General features: G+C 41.8%; 1 protein-coding gene across 5 annotated transcripts in view; it reads left to right on the top strand.

Moving 5' to 3' along the window:
• Positions 1-20712, top strand: part of LOC123762726 (vascular endothelial growth factor receptor kdr-like) — a 471742-nt gene that overhangs the window by 373712 nt on the left and 77318 nt on the right. The gene's annotated exons all lie outside the window — the stretch shown is intronic.

Genomic DNA, 20712 nt, shown 5'->3' with positions numbered 1-20712 from the left:
TCCCTTTGTACTCTGACACAGAGGTCTCGTTGCGAGCACACACTGATAAATCCATGATTGAGTGGTTTACTGTACGACCAAAATGGTTGTGCACAATACAATAACCCGGGATGTACTTGCTATCAGTCACCCTACACGCTTCATGTACAGCTGATCCTGAATGACGTTTTCAGCTGCCGGGTCGACTGTAGGATAGCGAGGGGACACAAATGAGTCCGTCCTCCGGCTGTCAGGTGATAAATCCAGGTGTTAGAAGTTACAATGTGCAGGGTTTATCACTCACAGAGATCACATCATCAGAGCCCTAGCGCAAGTTGCACTAATCACTCAGTCACTGTTCTTCTGCTTCTCGAGGTATAATTTAACCTCTCCTCAAGTACATAACTAGTATGACGAGGTACCCCCGTTCCCGATTCCCGTTTTCTGTTCGTTAACGCACCGGACATCAACCCATTTCTCGCACTTGCTTATAGTCAATATCTTGCTTATGAATAAGTGCATATGTGACATCCTAATTTATTGTGAATATTTGAGTTTACCTTGAAATGCTGAATAGAAACCACAACCTAACCTAACCTTAGTATGTTAAGATATTACAATTGCTACTGAACCTATACCTATATTGATAATATAGTTTTATAAAAATAATAAAACAAAACTAAAATATTTAAATAAATTGTAAAGTAACTCATGATATTATCAAATTTTGTATAAAATCTCTATTGTTTAATAAAACTCAAGAGAAAAAGTTAGTGCCTTGAAAAAAATTTGGCTTGGAATGTCACATATTTACTTATTGCTTATAGTCACTATTTCACTTATATATGTCTGGTTGCGGACACACACATCTCAGAATCCACGTTTTCTATACTGGTGGTGTGCATGGCTCGTGCACACCAGTAGTGGAAAAGGCCCCTATGCCCGGCCGTTTTGATTTTTTGGAGGGCCGGGCATAGGCGCAGCCCCTATGCCCGGCCGTTTTGATTTTTTGGAAGGCCGGGCATAGGCGCAGGGGGGGTATCCATATTTCTGCATGGACGGAAGGCCCCTATGCCCGGCCGTTTTGATTTTTTGGAGTGCCAGGCATAGTCGCAGCCCCTACGACCGGCCGTTTTGATTTTTTGGAAGGGCCGGTCGTAGGGGTAGCCCCTACGACCGGCCGTTTTGATTTTTTGGAAGGGCCGGGCATAGTCGCAGCCCCTACGACCGGCCGTTTTGATTTTTTGGAGGGCCGGGCATAGGCGCAGCCCCTATGCCCGGCCGTTTTGATTTTTTGGAAGGCCGGGCATAGGCGCAGGGGGGGTATCCATATTTCTGCATGGACGGAAGGCCCCTATGCCCGGCCGTTTTGATTTTTTGGAGTGCCAGGCATAGTCGCAGCCCCTACGACCGGCCGTTTTGATTTTTTGGAAGGGCCGGTCGTAGGGGTAGCCCCTACGACCGGCCGTTTTGATTTTTTGGAAGAGCCGGGCATAGTCGCAGCCCCTACGACCGGCCGTTTTAATTTTTTGGAAGGCCGGGCATAGGCGCAGGGGTGGTATCCATATTTCTGCATGGATGGAAGGTCCCTACGACCGGCCGTTTTGATTTTTTCCCGGGCCCATTTTCGCTCAAGGGGATTAAACGGCCGCCTCCAGTCATCCCCAAATTTCGTTAGCTCAGTGACCCTGCACAGACATTGCTAATGGTCAATGACGTCACCAGCTAGCCGCTCAGCATTCCTGCACCGGCATGTTCAAGGGGATTAAAAAGCCGGTCTATGAGTCGTGTGTTTTGCGATACAACAGTAACCTTGAAACCTAATGTAAAATACCATCATCCCTAGTCTATTTTTAATTTCATATTTACTTCCAACCATCGTCCATTATATTTATCAAAGGGGATCATGTATGTGAGGGAAGAACATAACTTCAGCACTGCAAGAAGTTATGTGTGTATTTTCAAGTTCGTCCCCTGCTGCCTGTATTTACCCAGGTCTTTTTCCTAAATATAAAACTTATCCAATTCATTCCTATTCTGTTTCATGTTGATACGTATAATAGGTTATTAATATTCCCCTTTACTATGACCATTCAGTCACACCTCTATCATGTCACCCCTATTTCTTCTTCGTCATCGTTCTAGAGAATGTAATTTGAGCTTTGACAATCTTTCTTAAAGGATCGTTTATTATGCATAGGGCAAAAATAAAATGAAAAAAATGCTATCAGTCGTTTATATTAAAAAATAGAGGCCTGGGCATTGGTGATTTCAATGCGTGTTCAGTAGTAACCAATATTGTCCTTAACCTCATACACGTCTCACATTCGCTCAAAACATACCTCCCACACCTTGCTGTGGCATATAACAAATAAAAAACTCATTCAGTAAAAGCAAGCCTCTCATGTTTTAAAATAAGGCCTTCTGCGGCGCGAGGCGCGCTAAATGCGGATCCCGGGAGGTTCACACTTTAGTGTGAACTCTTAATCTGGCTTAATACCTCAACTGTACTCTGTGCTTCATCAGAGTTGATATTCAGCTACAATAGCTCGTATTTTCGCTCATTGCTTATATTTTCTGTTATTCATAAACCCGATCAAACCTTCCTAACCTAACCTATCCTAACTTATTATATATATATATAACAAATACATTCTACAGACCAGTTGTTGTTGTTGTTGTTTAGTGACATCGTGAAAAGCGACCTCAGGTATAGGGATAAGGTATTGCTGGCCATTAGCACATAGGTGTGAAGGTATTACTGCACCTTACTGGTCAACTATGTATGACGTCACCAGACAACCAATGCGACCTTTGGCGTCCTACTGGCATGAGTATTTGATGTTATTATTCAAAAATGACTAGACTAACCATCCCCACCTAACCTAATCAGAGGACTAAGAATATACATTTTAGTCATCCACAACTGTAATCATTATTCAGTGATAAGTTCAAAAGTATAACAGAAGCCCAAATGTCGTACTGCAATTTAAGCAGAATCGTACATCTGGCAGCATAGCAGGTGAGCTGAACATGAGAATAAAGGTAACTGCAGAGGTCCTATTGGCCCATACGAGGCAGCTCCTATATATTTCCACCCAATCTCATTCATGTCCACCCTATGCCTAAAACAACCAAGGGATCCCACTTAAAGTATTAGTTTACAATAATAGTTTTAATAAATAGCTCTTATTCTAATTTTATACACAACAGCAATTATGAAACCCTATAGCTAGATATTCTACTATAATCCACAAGTAGTTACCACACATCTAGCAGTACAGCAGATTAGTGGCTGTGTTCATAGGCTAGTCAACTGTCCTCACATCCATCAAATAGATATCCAAATGTCGCACCTCAATTCATCCATCTAGCAACTCAGCTGGATGTTAGCCACTATATTCATAGGCTAATCATTTCTACACCTCAAAAAATCCTAGTCTTGCTACGCAAATCAGCTAACTTGTTTCTAAACCAACACTCGCAAATACAATCATGCATACCTACACATACTTCAAAACCTATGCATTCATAGAGAATAGCCTAGTTTTTTTGCCACCATTTCCCCATTAATCAGATGTAATTTATGCCATACACACAGAAAATACAGCATTTACACACCAAATATGCCATTTATGCACAAAATATATTATATACACTCAAAATATGCCATCACATAAAAAAATATGACATTTTCATACAAAATATGTCAGTTGCATACAAAAATATACCATTTACACAATATTGCATGTACGCTCAGAGTATGACATTTACACAAAGTACGGTATTTTGCACAAATATATCAAAAGTCTTATGCATTTAGACAATCAAAAATGCGCTTTCACTAAAATTACACAATTTCACAAACATAATTTTCACAAAATACCCACACATTGTCTCATAAACCAAAATACACTTACACCATGGAGATCTATTTTATCAGATTACAGAGCTTACACAAAATACACAATTTGCACACAAAAACACAGTTGCACCAGTTCCACTTCAACAAATTAAAAACACAACTTGCATAAATGCACTATTATCACAAAAATTATTATAAAACATGGACGATTATTACACAGTTTGTGTAATTATTTTACATCTTTGCACAATTAATACAAGAAAACTTGCTATATAATTACTCAACTTGCACAATGACAATCAATACGCAAAGGTATAAATAAACAATTCGTCCATATGCAATTACACAACATGCGCAATTAATACACAACTTATACAAATATTACACATCTTTCATAATTATTACACAACTTGTACAAATGCATATCTAGCACAAATACGTACAATACATAACTACCCCAAATATGAAAATACACAACTAGCATAAATACACGATTTACACAAATACAATTGCGACATTTACACAACTTGCTCAAAAATATAATCAATACACAACTTACCAAAATATGAACAATACATAACTAGCACATATTCATTAAATACACAACTACGCAATTTCCGCAAATACACATACAAAAACATATACAATTAATACATACAACAATACACAATTTATAGAAATATAATCAATACATAATTGCAATAATCATACAACTTATGCAAAATACATAATCTGCACAATTAATACACAAGTATATTAATTGTGCTATATATGTACAAACACAACCAACTGGGTCAAACAATACACAATTTGCATGATATTTTTCTGGGTATATTTAGGACATTAATTATAATATGCTGAGTTTAACCAACTCCCCAAAAGTCAGAATTTCACATATAAAAATGGTTCATATGACTTCCGATGAGCTCAATATATAACACATTCTTTTTCCATTAAGATATCAACATTATTAGCGCTAAACTATTCATCTAACATATGTCCACTATTTTTATGTCTTATTAATACCTTCCTTGTTACATTCTCTCCAATCAGGCCACCATATTTATGCATTTATTCAAACCATCTAACAGACTTATTTGTTCTAGCCTTAGTTATGTTAGGGCAGGTGGGGTTAGGTGAAGTCAGTATTGTCTATGATAATTTTAGACAAATTTGCTATATCTTATCAAAATGCATCCTGTTAAAACTTAAATTCATCGAAATCTATCAAAAATATATTTATACTACGCAAATTTGACTAAATTCAACCTAGCTAAACTTACTAAATATGAGCATCCCATATCCTCACATACAAGCCTATGTCGCCTCTGTCCATACATTATATGAGTCTGCCATATAGCTCGAACCCCAAATAGGAAAATTTACACTATTTCATAAACATACTAGTTCATTAGCCTAAGATATTATATATGTCCTTCCCTACACGACCTCACCAAACCAGACCTAGCATATCCAACCCTGGATTTGGTTAAAGTTGGCGAAATTTATGCTATGCCACCTAAATTTCACCAAATTTAAGGCAATTTCCACCAAATATACCCAAATGTTGCGTAGCATAGCACTGCCAAAGCCCATTTTCTCCTATTCCATACTACCCTACACAACCTCACCTAACCTGACCTAGCATATCCAAACCTGGATTTGGTTAAAGTCAGCGTAATTTATGCTATGCCACCTAAATTCGACCAAATATACCCAAATGTTGTGTATCATAGCATCGCCAAAGTCCATTTTTACCTACATTTTCTCCTATTCCATCCTACCCTACACAACCTCACCTAACCTTTCCTAGCATATCCAAACCTAGATTTGGTTAAAGTCTGCGAAATTTAAGCTATCCCACCTAAATTCTATCTAATTTAAGGCAATTCCCACCAAATATATCCAAATGTTCTGTATCACAGCACTGCCAAAGCCCATTTTTACCTACATTTTCTCCTATTCCATCCTACCCTACGCAACCTTACCTAACCTATCCTAGCATATCCAAACCTAGATTTGGTTAAAGTCGGCGAAATTTAAGTTGTAACAAACTAGGCTGTTGTAAGAATTATTCCAGAAGGTTCCAGAAGTTCGAGTAGGGACCTGACCTCTCAACAACGCCCAGTCCCCTGGGAATTAGCAGGTCTGAGTCACAAATGGCGGGCATCTTTGTTCATAGCTGCGTATAATGAACCATCCTATAGTATTCAGTAATTTAGAGAAAATTAGCCTTTATTCATTTTGCATTAAAATTGTATTGTATAATAGTACTGGATACAATATCAAGAGTATTCTAATTATTGAGTTTAAGTCACCATCAGTGACGTCACGAATCAGATCTAACTTTTAAGGCGGAGTGACCGGCGGTCATAGGTCAGCAGGGGTGACAGGTCTACTATTTCTCAAAGTTTTAATAACCATTTTTGTGATCGGGAACAGCTCTGCCGTTAGAGGCTTGTGTAATTTATTTCAGTAAAATAATTCAACCAGTCTGGATCAATTAAGTACAACAGAGTTTAATTGTTATAACTTAAACCTTGCTAGTAACTTGGAAACTTTGACTAGGCGGAAGGTTACAATACTCTTGTCTGGGGTAGACCAGACAAGGAAGAGATCAGTGTGATCTGCCGAGCAGCTGGGAGAGGTCAAACATCTTACCTCTCCCCAAGACCAGCCCAACATCTTAGCTGGAAAATATAGAGGTATAGTTGCTATGGTTATGTATAGAAATAGTCTTCTCATTTGCCATTCAGGTCAAGTAGGGAGTGTTAAAGTGATAGGGAGTGAACACATTTAGATTTTGTTTTAGTTTTCTTTTAATAAATTAAATTTGTTATTAATTTGCATTTTATTGTTTCCATTTGGTTATGTGTAAACTTGTCCTGGTCACGTGGTCCACACGAGGCAGAGTTGCATTGGGCGCCGATTCTAACATCGGATCGGAATTCATCATCCCCATCTAATTAACTCCACACTCAAGTTTCCGAGGTAATAAACTACTAGTGGGGATCAAGCCCCAAGGTTGATTAATTAGCGTGATCGATCCAGACCTCTAAAAAACTATTTAATTACCATTTACCCAATTTTCCTTATCCTAACCTATAACTAAAGGGTTTAGACCCCCCTTTACCTCGATATTATAGTATAGGGTTAAATTAGGGAATGTTAGGTTTATATGTGAAAATATATTCCTACCTTAAATATATAGTATAATATCGAGGTAAAGGGGGGTCTAAACCCTTTAGTTATAGGTTAGGATAAGGAAAATTGGGTAAATGGTAATTAAATAGTTTTGGTGAGTTATATCCCTTTCTAAGGTTAGGTTAAGGATGGTTGAGTTGAACTGATGTAGAGAGAATTCCCATTATTATCATATTTTCCATTAACCTCCCTCCCCCAGGTAATAGACGTTAGGTTGAGGATGGTTGAATTATGTGAAAAAAAAATGCTACAAGTATGATGCAATATTGAACCAAGATTCGTGTATCAGAGGTTAGGTCCAGGGAGGTTGGGTTGATGCATAAACAACACCTTCTTCCCATATATACAATAAATTTGAAGTTAGATAAAGGGAGGGTAGGCCCAGGACGGCAGGGTTGATGCACAAATAACACGGTCCTCCCATATTTATGATAAATTTGAAGTTTGATAAATGGAGGTTTGGTCAAGGACGGTTGGGTTGATGCACAAAACAACACGTTCCTTCCATATTTTCGATAAATTTGAAGTTAGATGAAGGGAGGTTAGGTCCAGGACGGTTGGGTTGATGTGTAAAAACAAAAACACATACCCAACACTATATCTACAATATTGAACACAGTTCCAAGTTTTAAAGGAGAGGGGCTGTTAGGTCCATATCTAAAACATCACTTTTCTATGAATATGGTTACAATGTTCAACAAAGATCCTAGCAGGTTAGGCACAGTGCGGATAGGTTCATATCCAAAACTCAAGTTTTCGAAGAAAAATAGATAAAATATTCAACAAAGCTCCAAGACTCTTGCAGGTTAGGCACGGGCATTTAGGTTCATATCCAAAAAAACATCACTTCTCTGAGTATATGTAGTATCAGAGGCTAGGTCCAGGTTTAGATGGAATGGGTGAAAATGCGGGTAAAATGGGTTTTGGCTGTGCTATGATACACAACATTTAGGCATATTTGGGGGAAATTGTCTCCAATTTGATGGCGATAGCTTAAATTTCCCAAACTTTAATCAAATCTGCTAGGTCAGGGATAGGTAAGGCTATGTAGGGTAGGTTGAAATATGTGAAAACTCGGCTAAAATGGTCTTTGGCTGAGCTATGTAACAAAACATTTTGGGTATATTGGGTAGAAATTGTCTTAAATAAGGTTGAATTTAGGCGAGTAAGCATAAATTTCACGAACTCTAATCAAATCTAGCTTGGGATATGCTAGGTCAGGTTAGGTATGGCTGTGTAAGGTAAGATGGAATAGGCGAAAACTTGGGTGAAATGAACTTTGGCCATGCTAAGATACAAAACATTTGGGTATATTCGGTGGAAATTGGCTTAAATTAGGTTAAATTTAGGTGGGAAAGGCATAATTTTTGCCAACTATAAGCAAATCTGACTTTGGATATGCCAGGAGAGGCTGGGTAGGGTTGTCTAGGGCAGGTTGGAATAGATGAAAACTCAGCTAAAATGAGCTTTGGCCGTGCTATGTTCCAAAAACATTTTTGGGTATATTTGGTGGGAATTGTCTTAAATTAGGTCAAATTTATATGGGATAACTTTGTAACCCGGGTTTGGGTTCCTCTCTCTTTACTTCCTTCTTTCTACTCCCTCTACCCGTATTCTTACTTATTATTCTCTACCAAGGGACTCCAAAACTTTTACCAAAGCCAACTCCACGCCACGTGGTCCTAAGACGATTGACCGACTTAGGATTCTACACCCAGTATGACGTGACCTAAGCTCTGAGCAAAACCCTAGAGTCGCCTCTATGCTGCCACCACCAGACCAGCTCTACAGAGCAATGATCGAGGTCTGGATCGATCACGCTAATTAATCAACCTTGGGGCTTGATCCCCACTAGTAGTTTATTACCTCGGAAACTTGAGTGTGGAGTTAATTAGATGGGGATGATGAATTCCGATCCGATGTTAGAATCGGCGCCCAATGCAACTCTGCCTCGTGTGGACCACGTGACCAGGACAAGTTTACACATAACCAAATGGAAACAATAAAATGCAAATTAATAACAAATTTAATTTATTAAAAGAAAACTAAAACAAAATCTAAATGTGTTCACTCCCTATCACTTTAACACTCCCTACTTGACCTGAATGGCAAATGAGAAGACTATTTCTATACATAACCATGGCAACTATACCTCTATATTTTCCAGCTAAGATGTTGGGCTGGTCTTGGGGAGAGGTAAGATGTTTGACCTCTCCCAGCTGCTCGGCAGATCACACTGATCTCTTCCTTGTCTGGTCTACCCCAGACAAGAGTATTGTAACCTTCCGCCTAGTCAAAGTTTCCAAGTTACTAGCAAGGTTTAAGTTATAACAATTAAACTCTGTTGTACTTAATTGATCCAGACTGGTTGAATTATTTTACTGAAATAAATTACACAAGCCTCTAACGGCAGAGCTGTTCCCGATCACAAAAATGGTTATTAAAACTTTGAGAAATAGTAGACCTGTCACCCCTGCTGACCTATGACCGCCGGTCACTCCGCCTTAAAAGTTAGATCTGATTCGTGACGTCACTGATGGTGACTTAAACTCAATAATTAGAATACTCTTGATATTGTATCCAGTACTATTATACAATACAATTTTAATGCAAAATGAATAAAGGCTAATTTTCTCTAAATTACTGAATACTATAGGATGGTTCATTATACGCAGCTATGAACAAAGATGCCCGCCATTTGTGACTCAGACCTGCTAATTCCCAGGGGACTGGGCGTTGTTGAGAGGTCAGGTCCCTACTCGAACTTCTGGAACCTTCTGGAATAATTCTTACAACAGCCTAGTTTGTTACAACCCCCCCCCCCCCCCCCCCCCCGCACAAGCACTTAGTAAACCTTGTTAATTTGTTAAAATTCACGAGGTTTAGTATCCAAACCCACAATTCAACTCATGCCACAAACAAAAGCTAACCTAACTAATAAAATTTGACAAATAATAGTCCAACATCATAATGAACATGTTCATATTTCATAAATTTCTCAGCTGTCAACTGACAGCAATCCTCCAATATCAGGAAACATACATCCTACCCTTACTGACATAGCTAAATAACATGTCCCTACTCTACCATCAAAAACTAGCTATTAAACTCTCTTGGCTCTTCACTAGCCAAGTCCATGTGTCCTCTAGAGCCGGCCACACCGTGCTCAAACAAACATTAAAGTTATAAGTTCAGACTGAACTTTGTCATCCGGGAGCGTACTACGGAACTATCAAGTTCACATCCGTGTACTAACCACTCCCCATCAATGTCAACCTTGACATGTTAAGGAACACACCTAACGTTTATTACATGTATCTAAAAATATAAAAAAAAATTCCTATACTATATCACAGGTTTCAGCTGACTGCACAGCCAAGTGTTCTCACTCACTAGAAGTGTCAATGTTTATATTGGTCCGCCTCTCCTGTGTTCAAACATTCTGAAAAAAAATAGCACAACATAATTTTCCATAACCGTTTGTTCTGGGCTGAGACAATTACACAGGGGCTTCGATTTTGATTACTGACCAATTTATAGAGTAAAATTCATATATTATACCAGAATTATTTTAAATCTGTTTTTCAACATTTATAAAGTATTGATTCTAAATCTGTTTTTCAACATTTAAACAAAAGTGTCCAGATGTTCTTTACACAGATGTTCAGAGCCAACTTTGTTGTTCGTATCAATTGTTCATATTGAGTAAACGATAAAAAAAAAAAATCGACGCTGCTGGATGCTGAATGTAGTCGCTGACGATGACGGTGTCGATCTTGCTTCTCCCCATGTGTAGACATCAATACCTGGTCCTCTTGTACTCCCATCCGGTACTCCTGAATGACGACAGAGTGTAGTAGAGCGGAGTGCCAAGTGACAGCTGTAGAATACTGTTACTTCGGCCATTAATCTTGCTCTCGACAGTCCACACGCCTTCGTATCAATCACAGTTCACACGGCAGTCTTGATGTTAAACTTGACGTCGCAGATGACCACAGCAGAGCAGAACTGGATGTACCAACAGTGTCTCTTAGCAGGAGTGGTGTCAGAAGGTCGTAGAGGCGGGTTGCTTGTTTGCAGAACAGGTGAATCTCGTCTTCCATCATTGCTCACGTCATCTCAGGCGTTTCTTGATGTCCCCAGGTTACTAGGCCGTAAACACCAACTGTGTATACCCTCGTACCGCCGACTTTAGGCCAAAGGAGACAATTTTGCGACCTTCTATTGGCGAGTCCCGGTACTCTGTAGGGAAACCGTGCCTTCCACCTGTGACCGCCTTACTTCTGCTTTCTTGTTACTTCAGATGACGTAATCATTAATCTTCCGGCGAAATTCTTGAGTACTGCTACGTGCTTTCCATTTCTTGACCTCTCCTCCAACACTGCTGGAATGGCTGCAGTCTTGATGACGCAGCAGGTGGGTATTGGTGATCTCGAGACAGCTACCCCGGCGTTGTATGGCACCTCCGGTGACTGCTATAATGTGGACAGCTCGCTGGCCCTGACAACCTCGTTAGTGACGTGAGGCGTCGGCCGGGTGACTCCTGGACAGTCACTCATCCCCAAAGTAACTGATGTATGGGTTACTGGGTCTGGTGGGGGGAGGGCTTTGTGTAACGTGCCTCCCCCCTCGGTCTTTACAGACAAGGGTTCACGTGTGGCTGGAACAACTGGGTCGGTGTACCAATCAGACTTGGGAACAGACAGACACAACACAGCGGAAGCATAGATATACTCTGGGTTTGGTGGAGGTGGAACCCCAGAGCACGGTAAAAGTTGCTACCTGAGTCAAGTATAGACATAGTACATCTCATTGCCTTTACAGGGAAATCTAATGAATACTAAATTATACTAACCAAGGAAGTTACTTAACTGTATAGCGCGAGATCTCGTCACCATAGGGTGGCGAGACTGCACCTGACTACTGATGAGCGATGACAGAGGGTCATCCTCATCTTCTGACTCGTCGGTGAAGCCATGAGTCAGCACTGCTGAGTCAGGAACTAGACCCGCTGAAGGCAGTTCTAATTCCTCTCTAGCATGATAATGTTTCAATTTATTCACATGAATTGTCCCTTCCACCTGGTCCTCGAACACTCCTTTTATAACAAGATTAACCGGCCCCGCCCTTTTAATTACTCTATATGGTCCTCGCCACCTCGGAGCTAGTTTCCTGCTCTGATTGGCGGGCGCAGCCTCATTCACTCTCAATACGAGGCTTCCTTCCGTCAACTCAAGAGGGCGCACTTTCTTGTCATAAAAATGAGCATACCGAGTCCGTGCCTTCTTGGACGCTTCAGCTGCAATATTCCATGCATTTCTCATTTTTCCAAGGACCTCTGAAGGATAGTCCTCCCCGTATGCAACATTATGTCTGTTAAGCAGACCTGACGGGAAATTGCATGAATTACCAGTAAACAAATGAAGTGGTTGGGTGTTAATTGATTGGTGGATGGCAGTATTCAAGGCGAACTGAACATAGGGTAGGTGTTCATCCCAGGTGTTTGCATCATGTTCAGCAAGGATTGCAAGTATATCCTTGACTGAACGATTAGTCCGTTCCGTCATTCCGTTTGCTTGTGGGTGGTAGGCCGTTGTAAAAGCCGAAGTTGTCTCTAAAATCTTACAAACTTCTCTAAATATATTCCCATTGAATTCTTGACCCCGGTCAGAGACTAAAACTTTAGGAGGTCCGAATACAGTAACGAACCTACGCAAGAACGCATCTGCAACCGTTCGAGAATCCTTCTGAGGTAATGCAACTAGTGTAGTGTATCTAGACAGATGGTCAACTAGCACCAACACGTATCTATTTCCTGAATGACTGTGGTGTAAGTCAATCAGATCGGCCCCCACACGATCTAACGGTTCACGAATTTCAGGAAATTCCTGAAGTGGGGCTTGTACCTTAAGGGTACCTTTTCTCCTCTGGCAACGAGGGCACGACTTCACGAAATTGATTACCTCAGAAAGTAATCCTGGAAAATAAAATAGAGACTTTGCTTTTAAGTGCGTTTTAAAGACCCCCGGATGCCCTGCAATTTTTGAAGCATGTGCAAGCTTTAACGCTGATGACCGCAACGCGTCCGGAATAACTAGCTGAAATACTGCCCTATCATTCTGGCTATTAACATAATACAGGACGCCCTGTTTCATTTCAAAATCATGAATAGGTAAATTCTTTTTCTTTTTCGGGTATTTTCCTCCCTCTAAATACACAATAATCTCTTTCCATCTAGGCTCGCTCATCTGGTATTCTCTCATTTTATCTGATGGAATGGTTTCAATATTTTCATTAATCTGCATTGCCGCTATATTTCTACTTAGCGTATCTGGCACAACATGTGCTGGACCAGGCTTGTACAAGATCTGGAATGAGTGGGCCGAAAGTTCGTGAGACCAGCGTGACATTCGTGGGCATTTCGTTCGCTTTTTAAATATATGTGTTAACGCTCGATGGTCTGTGTAGATTACAAAATGCCGCTGAAATAGGTAAGGCTCGAAATACCTAACTGATTCTACTACTGCCAGTGCCTCCCGATCCGTAGCTGAATAGCGAACTTCAGGTCCTTTGACCTTCCTACTGAAATAGGCTACTGGATGGGGTAAATTATCTTCGTCTCGCTGAATTAAGCACCCGCCAATAGCAATACCGCTGGCGTCAGTGTGCACTTCCCACTCTTTCTCAAAATCAGGAATAGCCAATACCGGTGTCGTGATTAGTTGGTCTTTCAGTTTGCGATAGGCCTCGTCATGTTCTGATTTCCACACAAACTTCGCATTTTTCTTTGTCAGATCAGTCAGGGGTGCTGAAATGCCAGCGAAACCTTCAATGTGACGACGAAAATATCCGGCCGCCCCCAAAAACCTACGCACGTCCTTTGCTGTCCTTGGAGTAGGCATGTCAGCAATGGCGCGGCAAGAATCTGGGTCAGGTCGGATACCGTCTGGGCACACCTGGAACCCCAGAAATTTGAATTTCTGAGCCGCCAAGGTGCACTTCTGAACATTCAGCCTGAAACCTGCCTGATCTAACAACTTCAAAGTCTCAGTCAAGTCCTGTAGGTGTTCCTCAAACGTCCTGGAATATATCACAACATCATCCAGGTACGCTAAAGAATGCCTACCCAGTACCGGACTAAGGATAAAGTTGATGGCCCTCTGAAACGACGAAGGCGCTGTCTTCAAACCAAACGGCATCCTACGGAATTGATAAGTGTGCCTACCATCCGAGAATGCTGTTTTTTCCCTATCTTGTTCTGCCACCGGAATCGCCCAATACGCCGATTTTGCGTCAAGAGTTGAGAAATACTTAGCAGCACCAAATTGATCTATTATCTCCTGTATTCGGGGCAACGGATACACATCACCCTTAGTTAGTTCGTTCACCTTCCGGTAGTCAACACAGAAACGATAACTACCGTCCGGTTTCCGAACTAGCACAACAGGAGAGAGCCACGGTGACGTACTAGGCTCTATCACGCCCTGTCTCAACATTTTCTGGCACTCCTCCCTGATAATGTTCTTTGCCTGTTCCGGCAACCTCCACTGTCTTGTGTACACAGGCAAATGGTCACCAGTTGGAATGGTGTGCTCGATCTTATCAAGGAGACCAATCTGGTCATCCTCTGTCGCAAACAATTTCGGGAATTTTCGTAAAACTCCTCTCAGTGCCTTCCTATCCGCCTGTGCAACATGTTGCAAATCAAGTGCTGAAATTAATTTTTCCACTTCCTCTACATTCTGTGCAACATTTCTCGTCTCGTATTGTACTTTGGATGGTGTTTTAGTGTTCAACATATTCAATGCACTACATTGTGCAGTGACGGCTGGCGTCTCAGCTGACTCATGGTGAAAGATTTCTGTGTCCTCCACCATGGTTCCCTGAGATACCCTATCACCTGCCCTGAAGCGAAACGTCTTATGTGAAAGATTGACAACTGGAATGAGTGCACCTTTATCGAGCACTACAACTAAGTGATGAGGAATTAATAAACTATCACATCTCCCAGCCACCTGAAGGGTGGTACCTGGTTGTATGTGACGTCCCACGGCTACTTTAATAAATTTAACAGAATGTGGTGGGCAACTCTGTTTGGTCAATGCATGCAAGGCGCATGACCTCTTAACTGTGTCTGGAAGAGACTTAAAAATCAATTTTGGATAGTGCGCATTATATTTCAGCTTCCTCTTAATTGAAGCTACAACTGGGGGATGGTCGATCATCTCCACTGGGTAGGAAGTCTGTCCCAACTGCAACCTGCAGTTCCTAGCCCCTTTTTGAGCCGACAAGGAATAATTAAATCGCGACAGAAAACAGTTCCCATTAAGATGTGACCAGGAAAATCAAGGTTCTCTACGATCGTACATGTGTGAGGCTGCAATTCCCCATCAATCTCAAAATTAACAGTACCTTGACCTACGATCTCAATCTTTTCCCCATTGACTGCTGTTAATGTCTTTGCGCAACGTTGAAGACGTGCATACTTAAAATTGCTGAAGGCTGACTTTTTAATTACTGTTGCCTGGCTTCCTGTATCAACAAAAGCTGTCAATCTCACACCTTCCACTTTCACCTCAAAAGTAGGCCTGCCATCACTAGGAGCCTGCTTTCATGCTTTCGTAGGAGTGACTTCGCAATCCCTCTGTATATGCCCGCGCTTCCAGCAGGAGTAACACCTCCGCGGATCTCTGTTGTTACCCCGCGCAGGGTGGCTCGAACTTGCAGCTGAGGGCTGCTTCCCGCCTGATGAACCCGCGCCACAGTTCCTCGGCTTGGCTCCCTCGCCTTTACTTAACGCCTCTACGTATGGCGACAACTGAGTGCCCGGCGTCTCCGTGCGCATCTGCCTGTCTAAGGCTGTGGCGGCCTGGGGTTGGGGTTGAGGTATGGTGTGGGTGGCCTCGGGTTGGGGTGTGGATTGAGGTTGGGGTTGAGGTATGGTGTGGGTGACCTCAGGCTGGGGTGTGGATTGAGGTTGGGGTTGAGGTATGGTGTGGGTGACCTCAGGCTGGGGTGTGGATTGAGGTTGGGGTGGGTATGGGGTGGCCTGGGGCTGGAATGGGTATGGGTATGGGTATGGGGTGGCCTGGGGTTGGAATGGGTATGGGTATGGAGTGGCCTGGGGTTGGAATGGGTATGGGTATGGGGTGGCCTGGGGTTGGAATGGGTATGGAGTGGCCTGGGGTTGGGGGAAGGGTTGGTATGGGAACTGAGGATGGGGTTGGTATGGGAATTGAGGATGGGGTTGGTATGGGAATTGAGGATGGGGTTGGGGTTGTTGTAGTGACGGATGAGGTGTACCTAGGTGGTCCCCAGTGGTGTCGGAAGAGGTGCTGTCCTCTACACTTCCACTTCCACTTCCACTGGTCCCCACTGACTGGTCATTATCTGGGTTAAACATTTTCTGTGATTCCTGGTGTGCCACGTCTCTTCTAAACTACCTTATAGTACACCCTCGACCCGAACTCACTACAACCGTGATCTTACACAAATAATAATAAAAAAAAATAGCAACTCTTTTCCAAGAAACAACTACTAAATCCCCAAAATAGGAAATACAACGATTTATCGAGAGAATCGCTGAAGTGAATCCAATGAATGAGTCTCTGCCCCGCACTCGTGTCTGACCGTGAAATATCCCGCAGTTCTATTGCTGAAGCCTAAGTCCTTTACGTTAAAAAAAAATTAAAGAATCAAATTTATATAAAACAATTTAAATGATAACGCAACTAACGCGCAGCACTCGTGATGGATTAATAAAGAATATTTACTGTACTTGAATACTAAACGCGCTTGAAGTGAGCAGCGTGGCCACTGATGACTGATGGAGCGGGACCAGCTGCGCTGAAAAAAACTAAGTCCCGCGCTTTTTCGCTTAAACGCTGAAAAATCAAAATTTTTGTTCTGAAGGAAAATAACTAGTTTTACGTTAATAAACCGCTCTAGCGATTAATATAGACACCCAGGACCTATAAATGCTTACTAAAAATTGAATTTTTATCAAAAACTGCGTTTTTATTCAATTGCTGGACTCTGCCAAATTTTCTGACTCCGAGGGAAAAATATTCTATCACCCCAAATATCACAAAACTCCTTTAATTCACAAAAATTTGGGTTTCTCGTTTCCAGATATAAATACGTTATTATTTACTACTGACGTTGTATACAAAACAATACTGACACATCGGGCGGTTTCAACACTCACTAATTCGAATTTTCGTCAAAATCCGAGATTTTCACCTCAAATGGACTCTGACAAAATTACAACACGATTTTCTCGAAAAATAACTAAATTCGGCAAAAATGTAATTATCACTGTTTAATGCTTTACGAACAGAATTACGTCCCTTGCGCGCACTAGAGAGTAATACTGACCCCAGAATATACACGAAACATGAAAATTAGAATTTCCGCCAAAAAGTCAGATTCTAGCCCAAGCTGGACTTATAAAATTTTCCACCTACGTTTCTACTGAAAACAGAATTCTAAGTCTACAAACACAATTTTACCGTCTTACTGGTAAAAACTAGAAAATATCACGCGCATCGACTGGGGAATCCTAATGACGCCCAGATCATACACGTGACCCACGAATACAAATTAATTACAGTTAACGAGTTTCCGACATTGACTTAGCCGAAAACTTATCCCAAAATACTTAGAAATATACCTTTCCTGATCGCACTTATATGTGTCGCTTGCCTCCGGAGACTAGCATCTTTACAGCAGAACTTTATGCAATTCTCTATGCTCTTCGTCTCCTGCTTTCTCGTTGTCAGTCCTCCTTTGTGGTTGTTGTTGACTCTCGTAGTGCCCTCATGGCTCTCGGGTCCTTTAATCCGGTTCATCCAGTAGTTGTCGAGATCCAGCATTGGCTGTTTCTCGTTCACAGTAAATTTAAGTCGGTTGAGTTTTGTTGGGTTCCCAGCCATATTGGTGTGTCTTTAAATGAGCGTGCGGATGCTGCCGCTAAGGAAGCTGTCCGCTCTTGTCCCATCTCTCGTAAAGGCATTCCGTATTCCGACTTTTACCCAGTTATCCATTCCTCAGTTCTTACCCGTTGGCAGGCTTCTTGGTTGTCTGTTACTGGTAACAAGCTACGTACTCTTAAATGTTGTGTTTCCTCGTGGCCGTCCTCCTTCCACCGTAACCGGCGGTGGGAAACAGCTCTGGCGAGGTTGCGTATTGGCCATACTCGCTTAACCCATGGTCACTTGATGGAGCGCCGCCCTGCTCCTTATTGTCCTAGTTGCATTGTCCCTCTTACGGTCGTGCATGTCCTTCTTGAATGTCCTGACTTCCAGGACGAGCGTGTGTCTTGCTTTCCGACCGCCCCTCGCGGTCGCCTGTCCCTCGATAGAATTCTTGGTGACTCGGATACTTTTGATATCGTTCGCCTTATGCGTTTTTGTTCTCGTATTGGCATCCTTGGTGATATTTAGCGCCCTCTGATTATTTTGCGTATTTGATGGTGCTACATAGCCTTCCCGGTTTGGTGCCTTCTTTTGATAATTACTTACTTACTTAGAAATATACCACGGACTCTATTAAGCATTTACACGCAACTTACTATCCCTTAAACTCCTTCACTTATCTATCGTGACCGACCAATAGCCCTAAGTCCAGAGGATTAACTACACTCTAGCAACAACGCCTCTGACTTAGACTAATACAACAGGGAATAACAAAACTTAACGTACGCACTTAGTCTAATATGCAAGAAAATGCTAAACACTTTGAAAAAATTTTTTAACCGGGGATTGAATGTAAGGGAAAAAAAATTAATCTCTAGAACAACGAAAATAATTGGAAAATTACTTTATAAATTGAAGTATACTTAATTCAAAAATGCACTCGACTTAATCTTATAATTGTCCCTACCGGCTCGCCGTACCACACCTAGCCTAGAGGCCACACCATCTAGGTTCCAACAGAGCGACACGCAGCTTTCAGCAACAATTATGACTAGGGACGACTCAACCTCCACTAAGTGTGCGATCACTTAGTTGTTGAATCGCTGCTAGGTAGGTTACTAGTCCGTCCCTCGGAGGCCGCAACGCCCTTCACGGATTACGTTTTTCCTAGCGTTTTGGGTCGTCTAATAACGCCCTCGGACTATCTACTGGCGTCCCACAGATATATCCGCCCCCGACAGCCCTCAAGGAACTGCTGTTGAGAGTATGGTGGCTCCCAACACCTCTGAATTAATTGCAATGGGTCGAGTATGGTACCCAGTCCAATCAACTCGGAGCGGTCTCCTTTTCAATAAATCTAATTTTAACAGCCTAATCTTACTAACTAACCTTAATCATATCAGCCCGCATGACCCAAGATTCGCCAATCCCCACTCAAACGCACTTGTGGGGCGCACTGCTAATCCTGGCCCGCGGCTGTCTCCTTAGCATACGCGCACGTGTTTGAACGGCTAGACGCGTGAGCCTTTCAACAATTTCAAACAAAATTGTTGAAACCACCGCTGTGCACCATTGTAACACGATCTAGGGTTTCTCTCTCTTTACTTCCTTCTTTCTACTCCCTCTACCCGTATTCTTACTTATTATTCTCTACCAAGGGACTCCAAAACTTTTACCAAAGCCAACTCCACGCCACGTGGTCCTAAGACGATTGACCGACTTAGGATTCTACACCCAGTATGACGTGACCTAAGCTCTGAGCAAAACCCTAGAGTCGCCTCTATGCTGCCACCACCAGACCAGCTCTACAGAGCAATGATCGAGGTCTGGATCGATCACGCTAATTAATCAACCTTAGGGCTTGATCCCCACTAGTAGTTTATTACCTCGGAAACTTGAGTGTGGAGTTAATTAGATGGGGATGATGAATTCCGATCCGATGTTAGAATCGGCGCCCAATGCAACTCTGCCTCGTGTGGACCACGTGACCAGGACAAGTTTACACATAACCAAATGGAAACAATAAAATGCAAATTAATAACAAATTTAATTTATTAAAAGAAAACTAAAACAAAATCTAAATGTGTTCACTCCCTATCACTTTAACACTCCCTACTTGACCTGAATGGCAAATGAGAAGACTATTTCTATACATAACCATAGCAACTATACCTCTATATTTTCCAGCTAAGATGTTGGGCTGGTCTTGGGGAGAGGTAAGATGTTTGACCTCTCCCAGCTGCTCGGCAGATCACACTGATCTCTTCCTTGTCTGGTCTACCCCAGACAAGAGTATTGTAACCTTCCGCCTAGTCAAAGTTTCCAAGTTACTAGCAAGGTTTAAGTTATAACAATTAAACTCTGTTGTACTTAATTGATCCAGACTGGTTGAATTATTTTACTGAAATAAATTACACAAGCCTCTAACGGCAGAGCTGTTCCCGATCACAAAAATGGTTATTAAAACTTTGAGAAATAGTAGACCTGTCACCCCTGCTGACCTATGACCGCCGGTCACTCCGCCTTAAAAGTTAGATCTGATTCGTGACGTCACTGATGGTGACTTAAACTCAATAATTAGAATACTCTTGATATTGTATCCAGTACTATTATACAATACAATTTTAATGCAAAATGAATAAAGGCTAATTTTCTCTAAATTACTGAATACTATAGGATGGTTCATTATACGCAGCTATGAACAAAGATGCCCGCCATTTGTGACTCAGACCTGCTAATTCCCAGGGG

Source organism: Procambarus clarkii, chromosome 27 (assembly GCF_040958095.1).
Source record: "Procambarus clarkii isolate CNS0578487 chromosome 27, FALCON_Pclarkii_2.0, whole genome shotgun sequence".
NCBI classification, from domain to species: domain Eukaryota; kingdom Metazoa; phylum Arthropoda; class Malacostraca; order Decapoda; family Cambaridae; genus Procambarus; species Procambarus clarkii.
This window is presented reverse-complemented; position numbering and strand designations above follow the sequence as displayed.